Genomic DNA, 23,772 nt, shown 5'->3' with positions numbered 1-23,772 from the left:
ATGGAGCTATTAACACCATACCCCCCAACTGTCCCGCAGTCCCGCTTTTTATGGCGCATCCCGCTGTCTCGGAGAGTTCCATGAATGTCCCCGCTCCTATGGGGGCTACTGTGTATGGGGACACTGTGGGGGGGGGCTACTGTGTATGGGGGGGCTACTGTGTATGGGGGGGCTACTGTGTATGGGGGGGCTACTGTGTATGGGGGGGCTACTGTGTATGGGGGGGCTACTGTGTATGGGGGCACTGTGTATAGGGGCTATTGTGTATGGGGGGGCTACTGTGTATGGGGGCACTGTGTATAGGGGCTATTATGTATGGGGGGGCTGCTTTGTATGGGTGGCTACTGTGTATGGGGTGGCTACTGTGTATGGGGGGGGCTACTGTGTATGGGGGGGGCTACTGTGTATGGGGGGGCAAAACTGGTACATAGTTTTAACTCACTTATAACTGACTGCCTTCTCTCTATATTTGTATTTTAATGTAGGAGTTGCTATATTGTTTTCCTTAGGTCGTTCAGTATGAGGGTATAGCACATTTGCGTCTGATCCCGCCATTTCATCTATATAAAAGGAGTAATTTTTTTTAAAATGGGTGTGGTAATTGGGGCGTGGCCACAAAAGTGGGCGTGGTCAAAATATTGTCCCTCTTTTCATTTTTCAAATGATGGGAGGTATGTAACACTGCTAAGATGGCAGCTATAACAAACCTTTTCCTGTATTACCCATGGTCACATGGTAAAGTAAGGTATGCTGAAAAGGACATTTTTTTAAGCAATTACAACCTATACCTTAAGAAACCACTAGGTGGTGCAATGAAACAGTAAAACAATGCTGGAGGCATAACAATGAGTGAAAGTAAAAGTTCACCCTTAATAAATACCCCTTTAAAAATGCCATAGATATGAACGGAGAGTGGCGGAATTTCACTCTAGTGGACTGTGGCGAGCTCTAACTTCACTCTTTGATAAATATACTCCACTGAGCCCAGATGCCACTTTCGTCATGAAACCCTCACATGGTTGCAGCCACCTCAGGAAGCAAGTCAATCCTCAGTCATCTAAAACATATATAAACAGGATCATAGTGTGTACCATTCAATAATTTATTTAAAAGTATTAAAAATTATTTTCAAATTAAAAGTATTTAAAATTGCACAAAGTGTCTGAAGTACAAAAGCTCATCAAGCAGGTCCAGAGGTATACAGGCAATATGACCCCCAGTGTGTATGAGTGCATCATTCACAAATGAGTTAGACCAGTGGAATATCTCCTCCAAATGCCCAAGCCTAATGGCTACCTATGCGCTTCGTTAGAACTGTGGGCAACTTCATCAGGGTTAAGAGCTTGTTAAAAAATTGGGTATATTAACAACTGGTTAATCTTGAACAATGGCCTGTCATTTATATAGTAGTTATGCTATCTGCACCCTGACTACATAAACAGCAGCATATGACTGCTGACGCCAACACAGACACAACCCCACTTATGGGAAATATATTTGTCTGGGGAAGTCAACTGTGCAGATTTATACATTGCTCTTCAGTGTTACATAGAGCACCTACGTATACCTGACCATGTGTGACGTGCATTTAGAGCACTTATTTAACATTGCAATAAGGTGTGACTCACATAAAGTTCAGGGATCAATTAAAGCAGAATGTGCCAAAATGCCAATCCCTACATGCGCTGTGCATCCAGTTTATTTCCAATGGGTTGCAAATTTTGGCCCATTTTGATGTGCAGTTTGCATTTTGCACCCAACATCCCAGGATCCCAAAATTCCACTTTGCAGCTTTCCCCCTTTCTATACAGGGTCGGACGGGGCTGACAGGGCACTGGCAAAAAAACCTGGTGGGCGGTACCAGCTGGCTTAAGCCTATTCCCTCCACTAACTAGAGGGGCCAGCTCATCATTACCTATCAGAATGCACAGTACTTAGTGGGGGTGGGGAAAGGTGCTATTGTTGCCCTAGACCTGGTAGGGTCTTCAGGGTTCCCACAGTTGGTTGCATCAATAGGTACATCAGACTCATGTCCAGCCAATCAGATTCAACAGTTGCTTTAAACAAGCACTTCAAAAGTGCAGCAAGCCCCATTCTAATAATGCTAGATGCAATATGCTCGTTATATGTGTTAAAATTCAAGAGAAAATAACCACAACCTTTTTCTCATAGCTTAATGATTCCATCCCTTTACCCTTTAGTTTATGTATACCTAAGGTGAGGCCTTACCAGGGGTCTGTTATGTTTTCATTTCTTAAGTTAATGCCCTTTTTTATGCAAGGAATTAGTTTCTTTGCTTTAGTAGCCACTGAATTCCACCGCGTGGATACCCCAACACAGAGCTGTCAACCACCATTATTTGTTCTGGAGTTATCCGATTTTGGTGGTTCTCGCTCAGTCCCTGTCCCCCAGCAGTATTCCTGCAGTGAGCGCATGTGCAGTCACTTCCGGAAGCATGTGTGACATTTGTGACATCACTTCCTTGTGTCTGTAATGTTACATAGTTACATAGGGTTGAAAAATGACCAGAATCCATCACGATCAACCCTTCAAATAGAAAAAATACACCTCCTATCTGCCTATAATCCCCAGAAAACAACCCCAACCTCGACAGTCTAACCTTATAGTTTAACTCTTCCATCCCCATTACCAGTTTAGTTGCAGTCTCTCCAGCTCATTAATATCCTTCTTAAGGACTGGAGCCCAAAACTGCACTGCATACTCAAGGTGAGGCCTTACCAGGGACCTATAAAGAGGCAAAATTTTGTTTTCTTTCCCTGAGTCAATTATATTTTGCATTTTACCAGTGACAAAAATGTTCATGAAACCGTCTCAAAATTTTGTCATGTGAAAAAATACATACATCATAGTCACCATCAATGTCAACCAGTGGGATTTCAGTCCTTCCACTGTTTATATAATGAGGTTCATTGCTCAGTATGTAGTTAGTGGATAGAGCAAGCGCTAGCATGGGCATCCACAAACAGAGGAAAAGGGGGGCACTGTGGAACACATGGCCATATGTATGGCATTTCTATTATGCAGGAGCTTCAGCTACGCAGGAGGTAGAGCAGGGCAAGTAGCATGGGAGCACTAAGAAACAAGAAAAGTTTGTGGTATTCTGCCAGGTAATGCTTTTAATCTATTTTCTGCAGTGATCTTACCGGTATGTCTGGGGTTAATGTGTTTATTGTCCATTTTTTTACAGTGATCTTACATGAATGCTTGACACTGTGCTCATAATCCATTTATGGTGTGATCTTACTGGTATGTATGCAGTTAAAATGTTTATTATCAATTTCAGCAGTGATCTTGCTGGCATGTCCAGGTTAATATGGTCATATCTTTTTGCTGCAGTGATCTTAATGGTATGTCTGAAGTTAATATACTTGTTATCTGTTTTCTACAGTAATCTTACTGGCATGCCTGGTGTTAATGTGTTAATTCTCAGTTTTCTGCAATAATCGTACTGGCATTTTTGGGGTTAAGGTGTTTGTTGTCCATTATCTGCAGTGATCTTACGGGTGTGTCTGGAAATAATGTGTTTATAATCTGTTTATGCAGTGATTTTATTTGCATGTCTGGGTAATTATGGCTATTGTAAATATAATGACAGAGAAGGCCAAAGGTAGTAAATAAAATTTAGCGATGGCCACAGCACTGCAAGGAGGGGCTGCATACAGAGCACAGACCCAGGAGTTTATATGGGGATAAACAAAATATTTAATGGATTTTGAACACAGGCATTTTTTTGCGCATTGGAGAGGCAGGTTTCAGCGCACCTAAACACATCAGCTAATTGTTTCCTGTATATTCTGCCTGGTTGTACTCATGAGCATTTGTGTTCTGTTGCATTTTTTTAGCCACAACCTGAAGAGCTGTCAAGCAACCCCTTGTCATGTAGGAGATAATAATCCAGGTTTTTTAATTCAGCTTTTTTAATTTTTTAATTCTTCTTCATACTAAATGATAACATGAAATAAGGTCTCAAAAAGGCCTGGATCATTATCTCCCTCGTGACATGGGGTTGTTCAACAGCTCTAGACATGCTGCATTTTCTTGCACTTGATGAACGTTCAAAAGAAAATAAAATAAAAGATTGCATTTGGAACTTACAAAAACTCACTTGTTAGTGTTTATAAAAAAAAATAAAAACACAGTATCTGCGTTCCCGGACTCTCTGCTTGCATTTGTAAATGCATAAACAATTGCTTGTGTATAAGAGCCCTAACTATAGTATTGCATTTTTAAAATGAATAACTTAATTGCTAAAGTAAAATGAAAAAATCCCAGACAATATTTGACAAGGCAGAGTGTAAAAAGTCAGGGACACCATGTACTTTGTAATTAAAACGCCTGGTAAATATATATTATATAACACTTGGCACATATTATATTTGCTGTTTCTTCAGGAAACGCCAGTGATATTAAGCTGCATGTTTCAGGTTACACTTGTCTCTCTGCTCTTAGCACAGTAATTTGAACATTACTCTCTGAGTGCAGCATTTGGCAGTATTAGTAATGTGCAGGTCAGAAAAAACTCAACCCCTTCATACCATGTTTTTCTCTCTTACACACTAAAGAAAAATGTCAATTAATCGACTGTCAAGATATTTTGATATGCAATGTTTCACATGTATTGTGTGATACCGTATATACTCGAGTATAAGCCGAGTTTTTCAGCACTAAAAATGTGGACGGAGGTGAGTGCGTGCGCACAGGTACGCATGGACACACGTCCGTCCACGGGGGGAGGGGGGTTGGGTGCGCACAACGAGCCTGTTACATGTTTAGATCAAGAGTCAGCAGGTATGCACGGTCACAAGTGGAGGGTAAAATTAGGTACCTCGGCTTATATTCGGATCGGCTTATACTTGAGTATATATGGTAACCTTTCAAACTTGGCAAATAAAAAATGCGTTACAAAAAAAAAATAAAATTAACCCCTACCTGACCATAACATGCTAAACCTTAACCTGCAACTAACCCATAAAATGTCACCATTGTAGGACCCGCACCAAACCCGTACCTGTGTCTTCCCACTCTTTACTCTGCGCTCATCAAAGGGTTCCCACCTGTCCGGGCTGTCCAGGTCAAAACCTTCTGGCCGGTTTTCCAAATTAGGAAAACCGGACAGGACTTACTGAGATTGACGCGGCGATCTGCCAATCACCACCCAGTGATGTAACTGCCCCACACCATGACATCACAGCCCTGCCCATTCCCGCCCCTATGATGTCACAGCTTGCCCAGCAAAAAAAGCCGGCAGAAGTGGCAACCCTAATTAAAAGACAGGGAAAGTTCAGATGCAAAGGAAGGGTGCACTACCCCAATCTGACCCACACCCAACCAGAACCCACAACGGTCACTTAAATTTCAGTTCCAATCCACCTGACCTGGGGTAAACCCGCCACACATCACTAGTCAGTATACTGATGTGGTAAATAAAATCAGTACAAATATGTGACAGCAGGATGCCCTATACTTTTGTTTTGTATACGTTACTGATCCAAGTGTTAAAAATGTGTCTTTGTCTGTGTAGGCAGCCAATTTGTTCGCTGCAAATCTCAATGCCCAGACCCTAAGCTTTTTAGTGTGCCCAGATTTGGATGAATTTACTGTAAAAAAGAATTTGCATTCTGTTTTCACTTGGTAGCATAAGCAGGTTCAGTATCCCATCTATTGTTGGTATGGTTGTGTCCTGTGTTGCTGGGCTCACTGACATATGTTGCTAGGTTCACTACCTCATATGTTGCCGGAACTACTAAGTTACCATACTCTGGGGCCACTGTGTCATATATTTATTAGACCACCGTGTCATATGTTGTTAGCGCTACTGAGTCTATTATTCCTGGGGCCACTGTGTTATGAAATCCTGGAAACATTGTGTCACAGATATCTAGGGACACCTTGTCATGAACTTCCAGGGCCACTATGTTATGAAATATTGGGGTCACTGTGTTATATACCGAGGGGCCCTTTATGTCATAAAGTGCTGAGGCCACTGTGTTGTGAAACTGCGTGTGTTACTTTATATTTGTGTGTGGCAACAATGTGGCTGCATTCTGTCACTCCACCCTTTTGAGCCCCTTCATTCACTGAGAAGCCAGCATAATTCTCGGATATTAAGGGGAACATGAGAAGTGAACATTTGGGTACAAGCTGAACCTGCCATTTAACTTTATACCCTGTACAGGCATGCTATTTATTTGATAAATAATAAATAGATTCCCTTTCTGAAACCTATCAGTAATATCCCACTGATAAGTCCTGAATCAAATATAAGAATAAATTGCAAAAGTTTTCAGTGGAATAAAAACAACAACATTTATTGGCTCAAATAAATATGAACATAAACAGAACTCATAACAAAAGCATACTATACCAAAACATGACCAGGTGCATCCTAATCTCCTAACGCGTTTCGCACCATGTGGCGCTTCATCAGAGGAGGTGTGGTTTACTTGTGTCACTTCCCTTATATACCCTTAGTGTTTTGATATACAGTGTACAGGGTTACTTAACTAACCCTCTATCAAGCTTTTAGTATATCAGAAAATCTTATTAAACATACATAGCTATGGGTTTTCAGATAACCCTGCATATAGCACATATCATATAATTGTATTAGAATCACACCAAATAATCCAAAATTTACAAAAAACCACAAAACAAAAAACAAAACCAATTAAGTGATAACATCATTACAAAAATAAATCTACATCTAAACATATATAGATGCAGACCTCTTCATAGATAACTACATATTAAAGTGCATAATTGTGCATAGAATTGTGCATAATTGCACATAAAATTAATTTGATAAATATTATTATAAAACACTAATGTTGTCATTGCATCCTGGAGATTTCCTACCATAACTATAGTAGCCATTATAACCCCATTTTAACCTCATACTTCATTTGTTGTAACTAATAAAGTTTAATTTATATGTTATACATACAGGCCTAGAAACCTCCAAGACGCATAAACATCACAAGTGCAAACCAAATACCTAGCAAAATTAATAATACTACCAATAAACATTATAAATGTAATAAATATACAACTGCCCATTGCATTACACTTATGAGTGACAATTATAAATTTTGAACAATTTAACCTATTTTTTACAATATATTCATATTTTCATATTTTTGTTCGGTTCAACATAATAACATTTCCTTTTTACTTTATTTCCAGGGTGATACAAGGAAAGGTTTCAATTCAAATTTTGTATTCATTCCTTTTGGTATCACAGTGTCCAGCATAAATATCCATTTAGATTCCAATCGTAGAAGTTTGGTTACCAAGTTCCCTTCACTTTTTTCATCTATTTTATCTATACCAAACATATTAAATCTCATTTGTTTACCGTTGTGCACATAGTCAAAATGTTTACATAAAGGGTTATCACTATCTTTATTTTTTAAACCTCTCAGATGTTCTCCTAATCTTGTTCTCAGCTGTCTTATAGTTCGTCCTATATAGAGGGAACCACATTCACATTGTAAACAATAAATAACATATTTGGCATGAAATATAGGTATTGATTTTATACTCTTTATCATTACTTTTACTGAAAAAAGTTTTTTTATTACTACTATTTTTACATGATTTGCAATGCTTACAAGGAAAAAAGCCTTTTAGATCGCCTAACCATGATGTCCCTTTAGTCACTTTTTCTTTCGACTTTAATTTATTAGGGGCTACAATTCCTGCTAGTGATGTAGCTTTTCTACTCACTACCCCTGGTTTAATATTTGTCTTTTTCAATATTGGATCAGCTTGCAAGATATTCCAATTACTTTTAATTGCTTTTCCAATCTTTTTGTATTGAACACCAAAGTCTAAAATACATCTGATTTCTTCTCTCTTTTCAGCCTTAGCAGTATTTATTCTTTTACCTTTATAGCTCTTACTATTATCATTATTTCTCAGTTCTTCTACTCTTTGTAATGCCATTTGCAAATCGCATTTTTTATATCCTCTTTCACCAAGCCTCTCACATTCATGCCTTGCCTGTACTTTAAACACATCATAGTTGAACAAGTTCCTGTAAAGTCTCACCAATTGTGCATATGGTATCGACTTTACTGTGTGCTCTGGGTGAAACGAATCTCTTCTTAGGATGGTATTACCTGCTACTGGTTTCCTAAAAAATTTCGTATTAATAAGTCCCTTTTCTAAATAGAAGGTCAAATCCAAAAAATTAATTGTTTGCATATCATATTCCAAAGTGAAATTGATATCATATATATTACTGTTCACATAATGTAGAAAGCCTAACAATTCTTCCACCTTCCCATCCCATACCATGATGACATCATCTATGTAGCGAAACCACCCGACAATGTCATCATGGTATGGATTATCGGCCCCGTAAATGTACTCCTCCTCCCACATTGCCATGAACAATCCAGCATATGAGGGCGCAAATTTGGCCCCCATTGCGGTTCCTACCAATTGCCTATAATACCTGCCATCAAAGGTCATGACGTTGTGGGAGAGAATAAACTCGACCGCATTCAACAAAAATGCTATCTGTTCACCTGATCTCAAATACCTATTCAAATACATGTTGACTGCCTTAAGCCCATCGACATGATTTATGCGAGAATATAGCGCTTGTACATCCAAAGTGACCCAGATATAGCTATCTTTCCATTGTATAGCAGAAATTTTAAGTTAAGCATCCTGACTATCTCGTATGTATGCAGGTGTACATTTTACAATATCATTAAGATAATAATCCACATAAGCACTGAGACCTTCTGTGAGACTACCTATACTGGAGACTATTGGCCTCCCTGGGGGAAAAGTAACACTTTTATGTAATTTAGGCAAGGCATAGATGTGAGCCATAATTGGGTTTTCCCTCCATATATATTCAAATTCTGATTTATTTAGAATTTCCTGACTTTTAGCGTCTAACAACAGCTGCTGCAATTCCCTTTTATATTTATTAAGTGGATTATCCTTCATATATTCATATGTCTTTTGATCGCATAAAATATCCATTACCATTTTTTTATATTGACTTATAAAATAGCATTCCCTGGAGGGATATCTGGTGAAAAGACTGATTCACCTTTTAAGTTACTGTGAGTAATAGTTTCAATTGGATCAGACTCTTCTGCACACTGTGCCAAAAAATTAATAATTTCTACTTCTTCTGTACTAAAAACATCCTGTATTTTATTTACACTATTGTCATCCATAATTATTTCATCAGTCTGTACCATCAATGTATTAGGTTGAACCGAACTTTGCAATTCTTTAATTTTAAAATATCGTTTCAGGGCAATTTTCCTAACAAATTTTTGAAAATCCACATATGTAGGTTGGGCAAAAATTTAAACCTTTTTGCAGTACTTCAATTTCTTCCTTACTTAATTGGTGAGTAGATAAATTTAAAATTTGTTCATTTTGCCATACATTTTTACTCATTTGCTTATCCTGTATTGCTTCGTCAGAGAAAAAATTATTCATAACATTTTTCTTTTTTCTTATTTTTTTAGAACTATTTCCAATGTTACCACCTTTATCATGCTCTAAATCCTCGCATTGTAAAGTATCTTGCTTTATAATACCCAATTCTGTAATAGTATTCTGTATAGTAGGCATAGACTCCTTATATTTAAGCTTTATATTATATACAATATTCTCCTGATCCAATCTCAGTACATTGTCATCAGATAATGTGGAAAAACCACCCATATGCAAGTTCTCATCACTTATTAAAGGGGCAATATCTGAATTTTTCTCCATTATTAACGGGGCACATACAATTTGCACATTACCGCAGATACTCTCCATTAGTGTCAAACCAAAATCAGTTTATAAATTCCCATGTGTTATAATGGCTACTATAGTTATGGTAGGAAATCTCCAGGATGCAATGACAACATTAGTGTTTTATAATAATATTTATCAAATTAATTTTATGTGCAATTATGCACAATTATGCACTTTAATATGTAGTTATCTATGAAGATGTCTGCATCTATATATGTTTAGATGTAGATTTATTTTTGTAATGATGTTATCACTTAATTGGTTTTGTTTTTTGTTTTGTGGTTTTTTGTAAATTTTGGATTATTTGGTGTGATTCTAATACAATTATATGATATGTGCTATATGCAGGGTTATCTGAAAACCCATAGCTATGTATGTTTAATAAGATTTTCTGATATACTAAAAGCTTGATAGAGGGTTAGTTAAGTAACCCTGTACACTGTATATCAAAACACTAAGGGTATATAAGGGAAGTGACACAAGTAAACCACACCTCCTCTGATGAAGCGCCACATGGTGCGAAACGCGTTAGGAGATTAGGATGCACCTGGTCATGTTTTGGTATAGTATGCTTTTGTTATGAGTTCTGTTTATGTTCATATTTATTTGAGCCAATAAATGTTGTTGTTTTTATTCCACTGAAAACTTTTGCAATTTATGCTATTTATTTGGCATAAGATGTAGCACTTATGGGTGCAAGGTGCAGCGTGAGCTCTATACCAATTTCCTGCTCACACCTCTTGTACCTGATGTACTAATTTTAGCCTAACAGGAACAAGGGTGCAGCACACTACTTGCTGGAAGCACAGGGAGGAACAAGAGGTGTAAGTAGAAATTTAACAATCACAGCAGTAACAATAACACACACTTGTGACTCCCATGAGTAAATAAAAGCTTACATGTCTAAGGGTGGCCATACGCTAAGATTTTTCTCTAACAACCAATTTCAGTGCAACAGTCAAATTATCACACATCTAGTGATTTTTTTATCTGACATCAGAAAATCGATCGAGCAGGTTTGAAAATTGTCTTAGTTAACAATGAAATGTGCCCATTGTCCAACTGTTTACAGGACCAAGCAGGTACTTTTCCTGGCTTTAACGAGACGATATCACTTGAAATGGTTATTTTTGTTTATGGGCAAATCATACTTTTAAACGATCATTTCAGGATAAGCTTGGTCCTACGATAACTAAAAGATTTCTTAAAAGACAAGGAAACCCTTTAGTGCAATAATCTAGTTTATGTATGTATGTATGTATGTATGTATGTATATCTTTATTTATAAAGCGCTACTTATGTACGCAGCGCTGTACAGTAGAATACATTAATACAAACAGGGGGTTATTAAGATAATAGATAAATACAAAGTATTACAATAAACACAAATAAATAAAAGATATAGGGGCCGATTCACTAAAGGACAATAACGGTTATCACATGATTTTTTGCGTTAAATATCATGCGATAAATAACTATCGATTCATCAGAGTCAATTTGCATGCGTTAAATAACGCATTGAGGTAATTAACCCATTGAGGTCATTATCGAATAGAAATAATACTAACGCATGATTCCCCAAAGCATAAGAAGCATTAAACGCATAAAATGTGGTGATAATTACCGTGAAATTTAATGCCTCCCAGGAGTAGGAGTTACTATACAAAATTGCAGCTGGTGATTGTCTTTGGTGACAAGATGGACTTTGCAGTCGAATTTTTTCAAGTATGTGATCATCCTAGAGTGATGCATCCTCCAGTTTTCAGAGAAATGGTAATTTTCAGAACAGTAGTTTTCCGAAAGTAATGGTTACGTGCGTAATATCGTGCGCTAATATCGCATGTGTGGAAAATACCGCTTGAAAATCAGTCATCACAAGATAACAAAAGCAAACAATATCGCTTCCTAATTATCGCAAGTATCCTTTTAGTGAATCGAGCGTTAAGTCGCAAAAAATAAGAAGTGATAACATTTTTAACGCATGCTATAAATAGGGCTCGTTTTATCGACCTTTAGTAAATTGGTCCCATAGTTGCAATAAGATAAGAGTCAAAGACACAAGAGGAAGGAGGTCCCTGCCCCGTAGAGGCCATTGGCTTTATGCACAAAATTGTAAAAATTGTAGATTTTTCTATACTGCTTGGTTCTGACAGCCACAAGGGACTACTAGGACCTTTCAGAGAGTCGTATAACTATCCTTCAACATTTCCCCCGCAAAATAATATTTGGGCCCCCTCCCTGCCGTGTCCACTGACTTCCTTTCACTCACATTTGTGCAGATGTGCACTTGGCAGCTGGGTTAAAGGAAAATTTGTGCCAAAGAGCAGACCATGCATCTGGTCTGGGCCCCTCTTTTCCCTGGTCCACCCTGCGAGGTCTGCTGTATGGTAGTTAGACCAATGCATTCAGAACAGGGTTGGGCAGTGCTGGCATAACTATAGCCTAGGCCAGTATGGTATTCAATAAAGAGGAGTGAGTACCAGCCTAGAGTTTCAAAATTCTCTCCCTGTCTTGGTACACTGGCTGCCAGATATAATTTACAAACTTGTGGGCACAAGAGCACTAAGGCTCGTAAGAACACCCGAGTTGCACCTCTTTACACTCCCTAACTTGTGTTTGCAAATTACACACAGGTTTGGGGCGGATAGGAGACGACCTGCCTACCCCTGCCTGTTTCTATTAAAGCTAGCACAGTCTTATTGCAGGCTGCACTAGATTCTATCTAGCAATCCACAAGTTCTTTGCACTCCGAAACAAATCTCTGAGACCTGCGTCTATTCGTACAATGCCCCATGCAGTGGTCAACGTGCAAAAAAGGCTGATTGTGGGTTTTTTGTGTTCTTTGCACAGTGTGTGTGGCATTGTAAATGAGCCCTATAGTGTGCATGTATTTACTATGAGTATAGTGCTTGTCCCAAAATAATAACTCAGTGGTTTCCTTGTCACCTACAGCATGCACATGACAAACCTGGCCTTACTGCCACCAAAATTTTACAGTTATTATTTACGCTACATGATCAGATGTATATCACTGAGAAAGTTTAATTTGCTGTTGTTTTTTTGCTCCAAAAAGAACCCCAAGACTGCACAATCAAATGACTGGAACAACAAATACACTTGTGCAGAATGTGGAGAGCTTCTTCTATAGCAGTCTTGAAAGAATGACCCTTGCTGGAATCAGCACAAGCTGCCCTTGTTCTCTCCTGCAAGGCCAAATACTGATAGAGGACTTCACTGTAGAGTTCCACATGTATGCAGAAACTGGAATGAGGCATCTCTTAACCACCAGTTTGTGTTTTTGTAGGGGCTTAAACTATCCACTCGCTGAAATGAAGACTTTCCCTGTTATAACTTGGAGTAACAGGCAGGGGGAGTTAGCAAGAGCAGTCCTGTGCTTCACTGAGGGTAAGCAGTATGGTGGTTGTACCTTAAAGGAACAGTAACACCAAAAAATGAAAGTGTATAAAAGTAACTAAAATATAATGTGCTGCTGCCCTGCACTGGTAAAAGTTGTGTGTTTACTTCAGAAAGTCTACTATCATTTATATAAATAAGCTGCTATGTAGCCATGGAGGCAGCCATTCAAAGGAGAAAAGGCACAGGCACATAGCAGATAACAGATAAAACACTATTGTATTCTACAGAACTTATCTGTTATCTGCTATGTAACCTGTGCCTTTTCTCCTTTTTTCCCAGCTTAAATGGCTGCCCCCGGGGCTACACAGCAGCTTATTATATCAATTATAGTAGTGTTACTGTAGCAAACACACCAGTTTTACCAGTGCAGGGCAACACTGCATTATATTTTTATTACTTTAAAGCTCTTTCATTTTTTGGTGTTACTGTTGCTTTAAGTGATAACCTGCCAGGGACTTTAGGGAGATTCAAGAGGCTGCACACCTGGTGAGAGCAATACCTCTGGTCTGACAATGGCCGCAACTGAGTCTTTATCTACAGTTCTGCTACAAAGTGGACATATCCTTTCCTTTTAGTTCTCCAGCAATGAAAACATGTTTGTAATGATAAGAAGCAATTGTGCAGAAGTGTGAGCAATATAAGAATCAGAATGGAAAACCTCACTGCTATCTGAAAGGGTCAAATGTAACACGTGTTCCACTAAGAAATAGCAGGGACAAAGCCAAAATAATGCTATATGTATGCATCTCTCAAGATAGAGCACTATTTCATACAATTCTCACCAGGACCCTCACTGTAGTATTGTTGGTAATGGGGGTCAAAACTGATTCATACACACACATACCATTTCTTGAGAATTAATTGGATGCAAGTGCTTATTAAACAACAGCTGTAGCTTTACTGCTGAATAGAATATTCTGGAAAGATTGCATTTCATAGGCTACTGAATCACAGGCTCACATACCCAGCAAGTGCATCACATAAGAACATATTATGAGTTAGGTTAATGTTGCCCACAGGTACCCAGCCCTCAGTATACCAGAAGCCTCATTGACAAATGCAAGTGCAAATACTAAAATAGATGCCATTTGAGATCACATTGGTTTCTTACAGCACAAAATGTTTTTCTCCAGGGATGGTTTCACAGTTACATAGTTAAGTTGGGTTAAAAAAAAGACCAAAGTCCATCAAGTTCAGCGTTTCTAAGCAAACCCCAACGCACACACATAGACCCATAACGACCTGTCTGTACACTCAAATACATAAATATATATACCAACATCAATACTAACTGTAGATTTCAGTATCACAATAGCCTTGGATACTATGCTTGTTCAAGAACTCATCCAAGCCCCTCTTAAAGGAGAAGGAAAGGTAAAAATCACTGTGGGGGGCAACAAAATATTATGTTCCTCCCCCCAGTGACTTTAATTGCTTACCTTTTACCTTGGGCTGGTGCTTCTGTTAGAAGAAAACAGTACCAGCCTGCAGCGAGTGTCTCCTCTTCCTTCTTTCTTCTGTCTTCTGAATCCCGGGCCCAGTGCATGCGCAGTGAAAAAGCCGACTTATTTGTTAAACACCGGTTAAGGTCGCTGGGGTTGCTTGACATTTTGGAACCCACCAGTGACTTAGTCTTGCCTTCTCCTTTAAAGGCACTAATAGAATCTGCCATCACAACATCACTAGGAAGGGCATTCCCCAACCTCACTGCCCTCACCGTGAAAAACCAGCTACACTGTTGCAAATAAAAGTTCCGTTTTTCTAATCTAAAGGGGGGCCTCTGGTGCGCTGCTCGTTTTTATGGTAAAAAAGAACATCCCCTATCTGCCTATAATCCCCTCTAATGTACTTGTACAGAGTAATCATGTCCCCTCGCAAGCGCCTTTTTTCCAGAGAAAACAACCCCAACCCTGACAGTCTAACCTCATAGCTTAACTCTCCCATCCCCATTACCAGTTTAGTTGCAGTCTCTGCAGTCTCTCCAGCTCATTAATATCCTTCTTAAGGAGCCCAAAACTGCACTGCATACTCAAGGTGAAGCCTTACCAGGGACCTATAAAGGGGCAAAATTTTGTTTTCTTTCCTTGAGTCAATGATATTTTGCATTTTACCAGTGACAAAAATGTTCATGAAACCGCGTCAAAATTTTATCATGTGAAAAAATACATACATCATAGTCACCGTCAATGTCAACCAATGGGATTTCAGTCCTTCCACTGTTTATATAAGGAGGTTCATTGCTCAGTATGTAGTTAGTGGATAGAGCAAGCGCTAACATGGGCATCCACAAACAGAGGAAAAGGGGGGCACTGTGGAACACATGGCCATATGTATGGCATTTCTATTATGCAGGAGCTTCAGCTATGCAGGAGGTAGAGCAGGGCAAGTAGCATGGGAGCACTAAGAAAAGTTTGTGGTATTCTGCCAGGTAATGCTTTTAATCTATCTATTTTCTGCAGTGATCTTATCAGCATATCTGGGGTTAATGTGTTTATTGTCCATTTTTTTTACAGTGATCTTACATGAATGTTTGACACTGTGCTCATAATCCATTTCCGGTGTGATCTTACTGGTATGTATGCAGTTAAAATATTTATTATCAATTTCGGCAGTGATCTTGCTGGCATGTCCAGGTTAATATGGTCATATCTTTTTGCTGCAGTGATCTTAATGGTATGTCTGAGGTTAATATACTTGTTATCTGTTTTCTACAGTAATCTTACTGGCATGCCTGGTATGTTAATTCTCAGTTTTCTGCAATAATCGTACTGGCATTTTTGGGGGTTAAGGTGTTTGTTGTCCATTATCTGCAGTGATCTTATGGGTGTGTCTGGAAATAATGTGCTTATAATCTGTTTATGCAGTGATTTTATTTGCATGTCTGGGTAATTATGGCTATTGTATATATAATGACAGAGAAGGCCAAAGGTAGTAAATAAAATTTAGCGATGGCCACAGCACTGCAAGGAGGGGCTGCATACAGAGCACAGACCCAGGACTAAAGTTTATATGGAGATAAAAAACACATTTAATGGATCTTAAACACAGGCATTTTTTTTTTGCGCATTAGAGAGGCAGGATTCAGCGCACCTAAACACATCAGCTAATTGTTTCCTGTATATTCTGCCTGGTTGTACTCATGAGCATTTGTGTTCTGTTGCATTTTTTTAGCCACAACATGAAGAGCTGTCAAGCAACCCCTTGTCATGTAGGAGATAATAATCCAGTTTTTTTCAAGCCAGAATTCTTCTTCATACTAAATGATAACATGAAATAAGGTCTCAAAAAGGCCTGGAGTGGATCATTATCTCCCTCGTGACATGGGGTTGCTTGACAGCTCTAAACATTCTGCATTTTCTTGCACTTGATGAACGTTCAAAAGAAAATAGAATAAAAGATTGCATTTGGAACTCACTTGTTAGTGTTTCAAAAAAATAAAAACACAGTATCTGCTTGCATTTGTAAATGCATAAACAATTGCTTGTGTATAAGAGCCCTAACTATAGTATTGCATTTTCAAAATAAATAACTTAATTGGTAAAGTAAAATGTAAAAATCCCAGACAATATTTGACAAGGCACAGTGTAAAAAGTCAGGGACAACATGTACTTAGTAATTAAAAAGCCTGGTAAATATATATTATATAACACTTGGCACATATTATATTTGCTGTTTCTTCTGGAAATTTCAATTCCAATCCACCTGACCTGGGGTAAACCCGCCACACATCACTAGTCAGTATACTAGTCACTACCTCATATGTTGCTGGAACTACTACGTTACCATACTCTGGGGCCACTGTGTCATATATTTATTAGACCACCGTGTCATATGTTGTTAGCACTACTGAGTCTATTATTCCTGGGACCACTGTTATGAAATCCTGGAACCATTGTGTCACAGATATCTAGGGATATCTAACGCATTGAGGTAATGAACGCAATGAGGTAATAATCGCATAGAAATAATACTAATGCATGATTCACAAACACATAAAAAGCGTTAAACGCATAAAATGTGGGGATAATTACCGTGAAACTTAACGCCTCCCAGGCGTAGGCGTTACTATAAAAAATTGCGTATATGATCATCCTAGAGTGATGCATCCTCCAGTTTTCAGGGAAATGGTAATTTTCAGAACAGCAGTTTTCCGAAAGTAACGGTTACATGCGTAATATCGTGTGCTAATATCGCATGTGCGAAAAATACCACACGCGGTGGAAAATACCGCTTGAAAATTGGTCATCGCAAGATAAATAACGTAAACAATATTGTTTCTTATCGCAAGTATTCTTTTAGTGAATTGAGCGTTAAGTCGCAAAAAATAAGAAGTGATAAAATTTTTAACGCATGCTATAAATAGGGCTCATTTTATCGACCTTTAGTGAATCGGTCCCATAGTTGCAATAAGATAAGAGTCAAAGACACAAGAGGATGAAGGTCCCTGCACCGAAGAGCTTACAATCTATATGGGAGGGGTAACTAACAGACACAAATAGGCAAATATAAGTGCTGTAGGTCACAGTGGGTGACACTACAATATAAGTGCCAGTTCCCAGATCAGGTGCGGTGCGAGTGCTCCTAAAGGTAGTCTATAAGTTTAGTTTATAATTAGTTACCCCTTGCTGAAGTAGATCGCTAGGTTTTCCCCCCAAAAGATCGTTTATATGTCTTGCTGTTTCTGTGATAACTTTTCTCCGTGTAAGCCCTGTCACGGACGCCACCTTTGCCTGCATACGTCATCAATATGGTTGATTTTGCTTTAATGCAAATGCACAAAAATCTCTGCCCGCTGACCATATGCAGCTCTGGAATGTGCAATAAGGCTGCAGGCAAGGCAAGGAAGTAAGTATAGATTTAATAAGCACAAACACTGATCAGCGCACAATAGGAACAATTAGTTTGCGTCTGCCAATCAGTGTCTACTGTCACCATTGCAACCGCAGACATAGCGGGGCCAATGTTTGCGAGCGCTTCTGCTTGCAATAGACAAAGCGCGCTCACAAATGTTATTTTCTGTGCATGTGCCTATTAGTAATGCTATGTAATGCGCATGCTCCTGGTCTTGGATACGGAGTGCTGCATTATGGGATTTTCTTTATGCTTTTTTTTGGAAACAGCGGATTTTAAACTGGTAAATGGATGGAAAGGTGTGTGAATTGGGACCACTACAATGGAGGATGAAGGTGTGCCTTTCCATGGACTTATATTTACTTTTACATTATCTTTGTCCTTTGAAAATCTTAACACGTATGGCCAGCTTAAGGCTCCCTTCTTGTACCTGATTGTGCTTGGTTTGGTACAAAGAATGGAAATGATTATTTCTTAAATCACTAAAGGGCAAAGTAAGTGTAAATCACTGGGGGTCCTAATAAGTTAGACATCTCCATGTTGATGGCTACAGTCCCTGTTCCCTTGGCTTTATGCACAAAATTGTAAAAATTGTAGATTTTCCTTTACTGCTTGGTTCTGACAGCCATAAGGGACTACTAGGACCTTTCCCTGCCGTGTCCACCGACTTCCCTCCACTCACATTTGTGCACTTGGCAGCTGGGTTAAAGGAAAATTTGTGTCAAAGAGCAGACCCTGCGTCTGGGCCCCCTTTTTTCCCTGGCCTATATCCTAGGCCAGTATGGTATTCAATAAAGAGGAGTACCAGCCTAGAGTTTCAAAATTCTCTCCCTGTCTTGGTACAATGGCTGCCAGATATAATTTACAAACTTGTGAGCACAAGAGCACTAAGGCTCGTAAAAACACCGAGTTGCACCTCTTTACACTCCCTAACTTGTGTTTGCAAATTACACACAGGTTTGGAGCTGATAGGAGACTACCTGCCTACCCCTGCCTGTTTCTATTAAAGCTAGCACAGTCTTATTGCAGGTTGCACTAGATTCAAACAGCAATCCACAAGTTCTTTGCACTCCGAAACAAAGCTCAGAGACCTGTGTCTATTTGTACAATGCCCCATGCAGTGGTCAACGTGCAAATGTGTGTGGCATTGTAAATGAGCCCTATAGTGTGCATGTATTCACCATGTGTATAGTGCTTGTCCCAAAATAATAACTCAGTGGTTTCCTCGTCACCTACACTCGGCAGTAGCGCAGTGCCATACCATATAATGATCTCTGAATCCCCCATAGCCACAGTTACTTGCATGTCTGGTAACTTCACCATAATGATAGCAATTCTAGCAATAAAGGCACACCTATATGTTTCTAGAAAAAGCCTTCCCTGACTTTAACTAGGCCTGTGCCCAGGCTCCCAGCAACATTCACCCTATTCCTGAGGTTGAAACCAAAAAGGAAGTGCCACTCCTTTCCCAGCACTATATCAAACTGAGGCAGGAAGTGATCACCCTACCTGCGAGTACGAAACCTGTTATCCAGAAAGTTCTGAATTATGGGAAGGTTATCTCCCATAGATTCCATTTTAATTACACAATTCACATTTGTTAAAAATGATTTCCTTTTTCTATCTAATAATAAAACAGTACCTTGTACTTTATCCTAAATAATAAATCCTTTATGGAGGGAAAACAATCCTGTTGGGTTTATTTAATGTTTAAAGGGCACCAGTCACCCCTATATTGTTTCCCCCACCAGAGGTGTAGGCTAATAGAGACTGCACTCCGGTAGGGGAAACAATAGTTTTTTGTTTTTTTAAAAAAACTCTCTGCGCCAGTGCTGGGCTACCCACACCATTTAAAAAACAAAACATTAGGGCTGATTCACTAAGGTGCATTAAAATGAGTGCTATTTGCGCTAATTTAGACACAATGCTGTTTGCCTTATTTAATTCGAGAAGACTATTTTCGTGCGGTATTTGATGAAACTCGCACTATGTTACAGATTTTTTCAAGCTAATTAAAATCAATGATCTGACATTGCTGGAAAATGCTGCTGTAGGGACCTATAGGGTTAACATTCCCTAAAGCTTTAAACCCTACCTTCCTTATATCATTGTTAATAGGCAGATGCCCATGTATCTATTTTGCTATTTGCACATATTATGTGTTATTGGCCCATAAGGTTTATGACCACTTCCTGCACACTGTAATATAGTGTTCAGCAGGGGGTCGATCTTTCTCTTTGGCCTACATCTGTTGAACAGAGGATGTTCACTGAGCCTGGTTTCAACAAGGCCCCAGTAAAGCTGTTCAACCCCAGAGGCATATTAATGCAGAAGTCGGGGATCAGGGACCCCATGAATGAGGATTATTTAGAGTAGGTCAGTTCTTGTTATAGCACTTTTTAGGAAAGTGAGTCAGATCAGAATTAGCTAGCAAGATTATTTGCGCCAACCAGGAGAGATAGCAGGGAGTATTCACTTTTACACGCTCTGCTGCCTTAGTGAGGGGGACACAGTAGTGACAAGGGTATCAGGCTTAACCTTGTTCTCTCTGATCCAGATCTGCTGTATGGGATCCAGACCAGTACAGGTAGAAACCCTAAGGACTTTACTTCCCAAGCTACTCTCCGCAGTGCTGCATCTTTTACTTTACTTGCTTTGCACTGAACCTGCCAATCCATTTGCTCTATCTGTGCATTGTGAGTATTTTGTGCTTATCCCTGTGGATCAATTATCTTGGACAATAAAATCAGTTCTGTTTGAGTTTGCTGCAAGAACCTTTTGGCATCCTTTATTTCTTATTTTCTTTGCATGTAGCATAAGTGAGTTGTAGTTTCACTACCTCCTCCTTGATCCTTCCACACAATGCAGGCCCATCCTGTGTGTTAGAATCCAGTGTACCCCATGCTATATAGCCATTCTAGCTAGTCACTGTCTTACAGTCAAAAAGGGTTACACTTCATTCAAAAAAGAATGATGGGTGTCTGCCCCTTCTGCCCATCTGCTAAATGACTATTCATTTGTATGAATGAGATTTTTCAAATAATATTCACTTTCTACTCACAGCTGTTTGAGGAAATTTCAGTAAACAGTAAATTACACATAGCAACACGAATGGATGACCAAGAGGTTGCAGCAACTTCATTTCATGCAAGAGAAGACAACAGACAATTCAGAGTGGGCTGATCTTTCTTCAGATAAGAGTGTATTATTTGCTTAAATACCATTTGAATTTATCATCAATAGCATGCACCAGCCCGGGGTAAAAGGTAGGCGATTTAAGTCACTTGGGGGTGCCTAACATTTTGGAACTCCCAAGTGACTTAGACTTTCCTTGTCCTTTAAGCATTTGGAGTGAGAAAAAAAGTTGCATGCTTAAAAAAAGCATGCAGCAGCTGTGAAAAAATGCCTATTGAGTTCAATGCATTTCACAAATTTTAGCAAACTTTTCAGCAGTTTTTATCAAATTTTTCAGTGAAGCGAAACTCATTCACCCATCACTATATGTGGCTATTAAACCAGCTATGGGCCATTGTGTGCACTTCATTCTGACTTATTTAAGGACACCAACCTAGTCATTACATCATATGTGTTCTTAGCATTGATTACTTTAGCTCTCCTTCTTTTTCCCTGTGTTCCTGAACCTTTTGAAACACACTTGTCTGATTCCTTTACTTTGACCTCTCTCTCTGCCTGGATAAACTACCTCACTGCAAATAATTGAGCAGGCATGACTATATTTAGTAACAATAATTATGTGAATGTTAGACAGACTATTTGGAGGATTTTAATGAAGAGGGTAAGCCTTTTGTACTGGTTATCTAAACCCATATATTTGTATATATAATTTGCATGGTAGCAGATTTAAAGGAGAAGGAAAGGCTAATAAAGAGTTAATCTCAAGCTGCAGGCATACTTTCAGTTGGCTCAATAGTGCCCTTAAACCTTCCCATACTTCACCTGTTCAGAAGATCAGAAGCCAAACAGGGAAAAAAAAACGCTGAGCAGGGTAGAGAAGATTCCCATAATGCATCGCTCCTTCCCACACTTGGCGACTTGTTACTGTAGGCGGCGCATGCGCACACAGCAGAAGCGTCTGGTTGCCATGGCAACGCAGCGAATGTGAACTCTGTGACATGCAAGCGGGGGGCAGGTGAAGGGAGCGACGGAGGATTTGTGGCAGGAGCGGGGAGCAGGGGGTTTGTGGCAGGAGCGGGGAGCGGCGGGGAAGGGGTGTGTTTTTTAGTATCTCTCTTCCTTGTATGGCAGATGCGAGTAGCTGCCGAGCTGCGGCTGCGGCGGCGGCAGCGGTGGGGGGGCTGCTGCCAACAAAGGATGATGCTGTGGGGGGCATGCTATGACAGTTGCAAGTAGCTGGTGAGCCGCCAAGCTGCGACAGAAACGGCAGGAGGGGGGGGTGCTGCCGACAAAGGATGATGCTGTGGGGGGAATGCTATGACAGATGCGAGTAGCTGGTGAGCCGCCGAGCTGCGAGCGGCGGCAGCGGGGTGGGGGGGGGTGCTGCCGGGAGAGGATGATCTGTGACATGCTTTGGGGGGGGGGGGTTTGTGGCAGGTGAGCGGTGAACGGAGCGAAGGACACTCTGTGACATGCTGTGAGGTAGGGGACACTCTGTGACATGCTGGACAAGATGGCGGCGCCGTTCACTGAAACAAGTATGTAGGTTTTAGTATGTGTATCTCTGTAAATCTTTCATTAGGCAAGCCAGAAATATAGCGTTTTTACACAGCAATAGTAGTACTATTTAATAGTGTGCTTAATAGATTTTGACTTTCCTTGTCTTTTAAAGGAAACATATAGCATGAGTAAAGTCCCCTATCTTTAAAAAAGCTCCTTTGTTGGAGCTCCCCAAAGAGCCCTGTGGTCCCTGTCTTTGTTTGACATGAGGGGCGTGTAACCATGGCTTGCAGACACCCATTACTGTCATGTAATATACATGTACTTCTGCAAATTCTCTCCCTCTGCTGTAGTCAGGCTAGGATCGATCAATCGATCGCCGCATAGTGGTTGCTTCCCCTGCATCGCCTTTGTTCAAATGACCAGAAGCCAAGTTTTAACAGGTATTTTGTAATAAAGCATTCCAAATACTAAATGGTTTGCAGGATAGGGCAATTATTGGGGCAGGGTAGAATAGAGTTTTTACTTAAAAAAATTTTGTGTTACTTTTCCTTTAACTATTTACATAACAAAATAAATTCTTTATTTTACCCCTTTACAGGTGGTCCTTGGCAGAAGCACAGTAAAAGAGGGATAGCCAATTACAGCCCTGCATTCACACAAGCAATGGCAAGTTTCAGTTCCCTATCAGGTCAGCCTAGCTGCTCATTGGTTCCTATTCTACAGTGTCACCGGCTCCCCTACACAGCCTGGGAAAGGAGGCAGCAGAAAGTGGAACAGATTGGCGAGCTTAATAAGATTTTTTTAGACAAATGTGCAATTATTTTTAAGCAAATTCGTTCTATATTTAGAGAAGGATAATGTACTGGCACATTCTTGTTTTTACCCTATATTTATTGTAAAATAAAAGTTTACTTTCCCTGTTTTACCAATAAATGTTCAGTAAAACACAGGTTATTCAGGACATGGAGTCGTATTTATCTTTCACATAGAGTTTGTCAGTACAGGTATAGGATCCCCTATCCGGAAACCCGTTATCCAGAAAGCTCCGAATTACGGAAAGCCCATCTC

The 23,772-nt window shown here is 39.6% G+C and overlaps 1 long non-coding RNA gene across 1 annotated transcript; it reads left to right on the top strand.

Annotated features, from left to right (window-relative positions):
* Positions 1 to 3,206: 3,206 nt before the first annotated feature.
* LOC105946562 lies at positions 3,207 to 23,411 on the top strand. Its single transcript, XR_004221170.1, has 3 exons — positions 3,207 to 3,267; positions 15,729 to 15,787; positions 23,303 to 23,411. It is a non-coding gene; the product is annotated as an uncharacterized LOC105946562 (long non-coding RNA).
* Positions 23,412 to 23,772: the final 361 nt, after the last annotated feature.

This window comes from Xenopus tropicalis, chromosome 2 (genome assembly GCF_000004195.4).
Source record: "Xenopus tropicalis strain Nigerian chromosome 2, UCB_Xtro_10.0, whole genome shotgun sequence".
Classification (NCBI taxonomy): domain Eukaryota; kingdom Metazoa; phylum Chordata; class Amphibia; order Anura; family Pipidae; genus Xenopus; species Xenopus tropicalis.
This window is presented reverse-complemented; position numbering and strand designations above follow the sequence as displayed.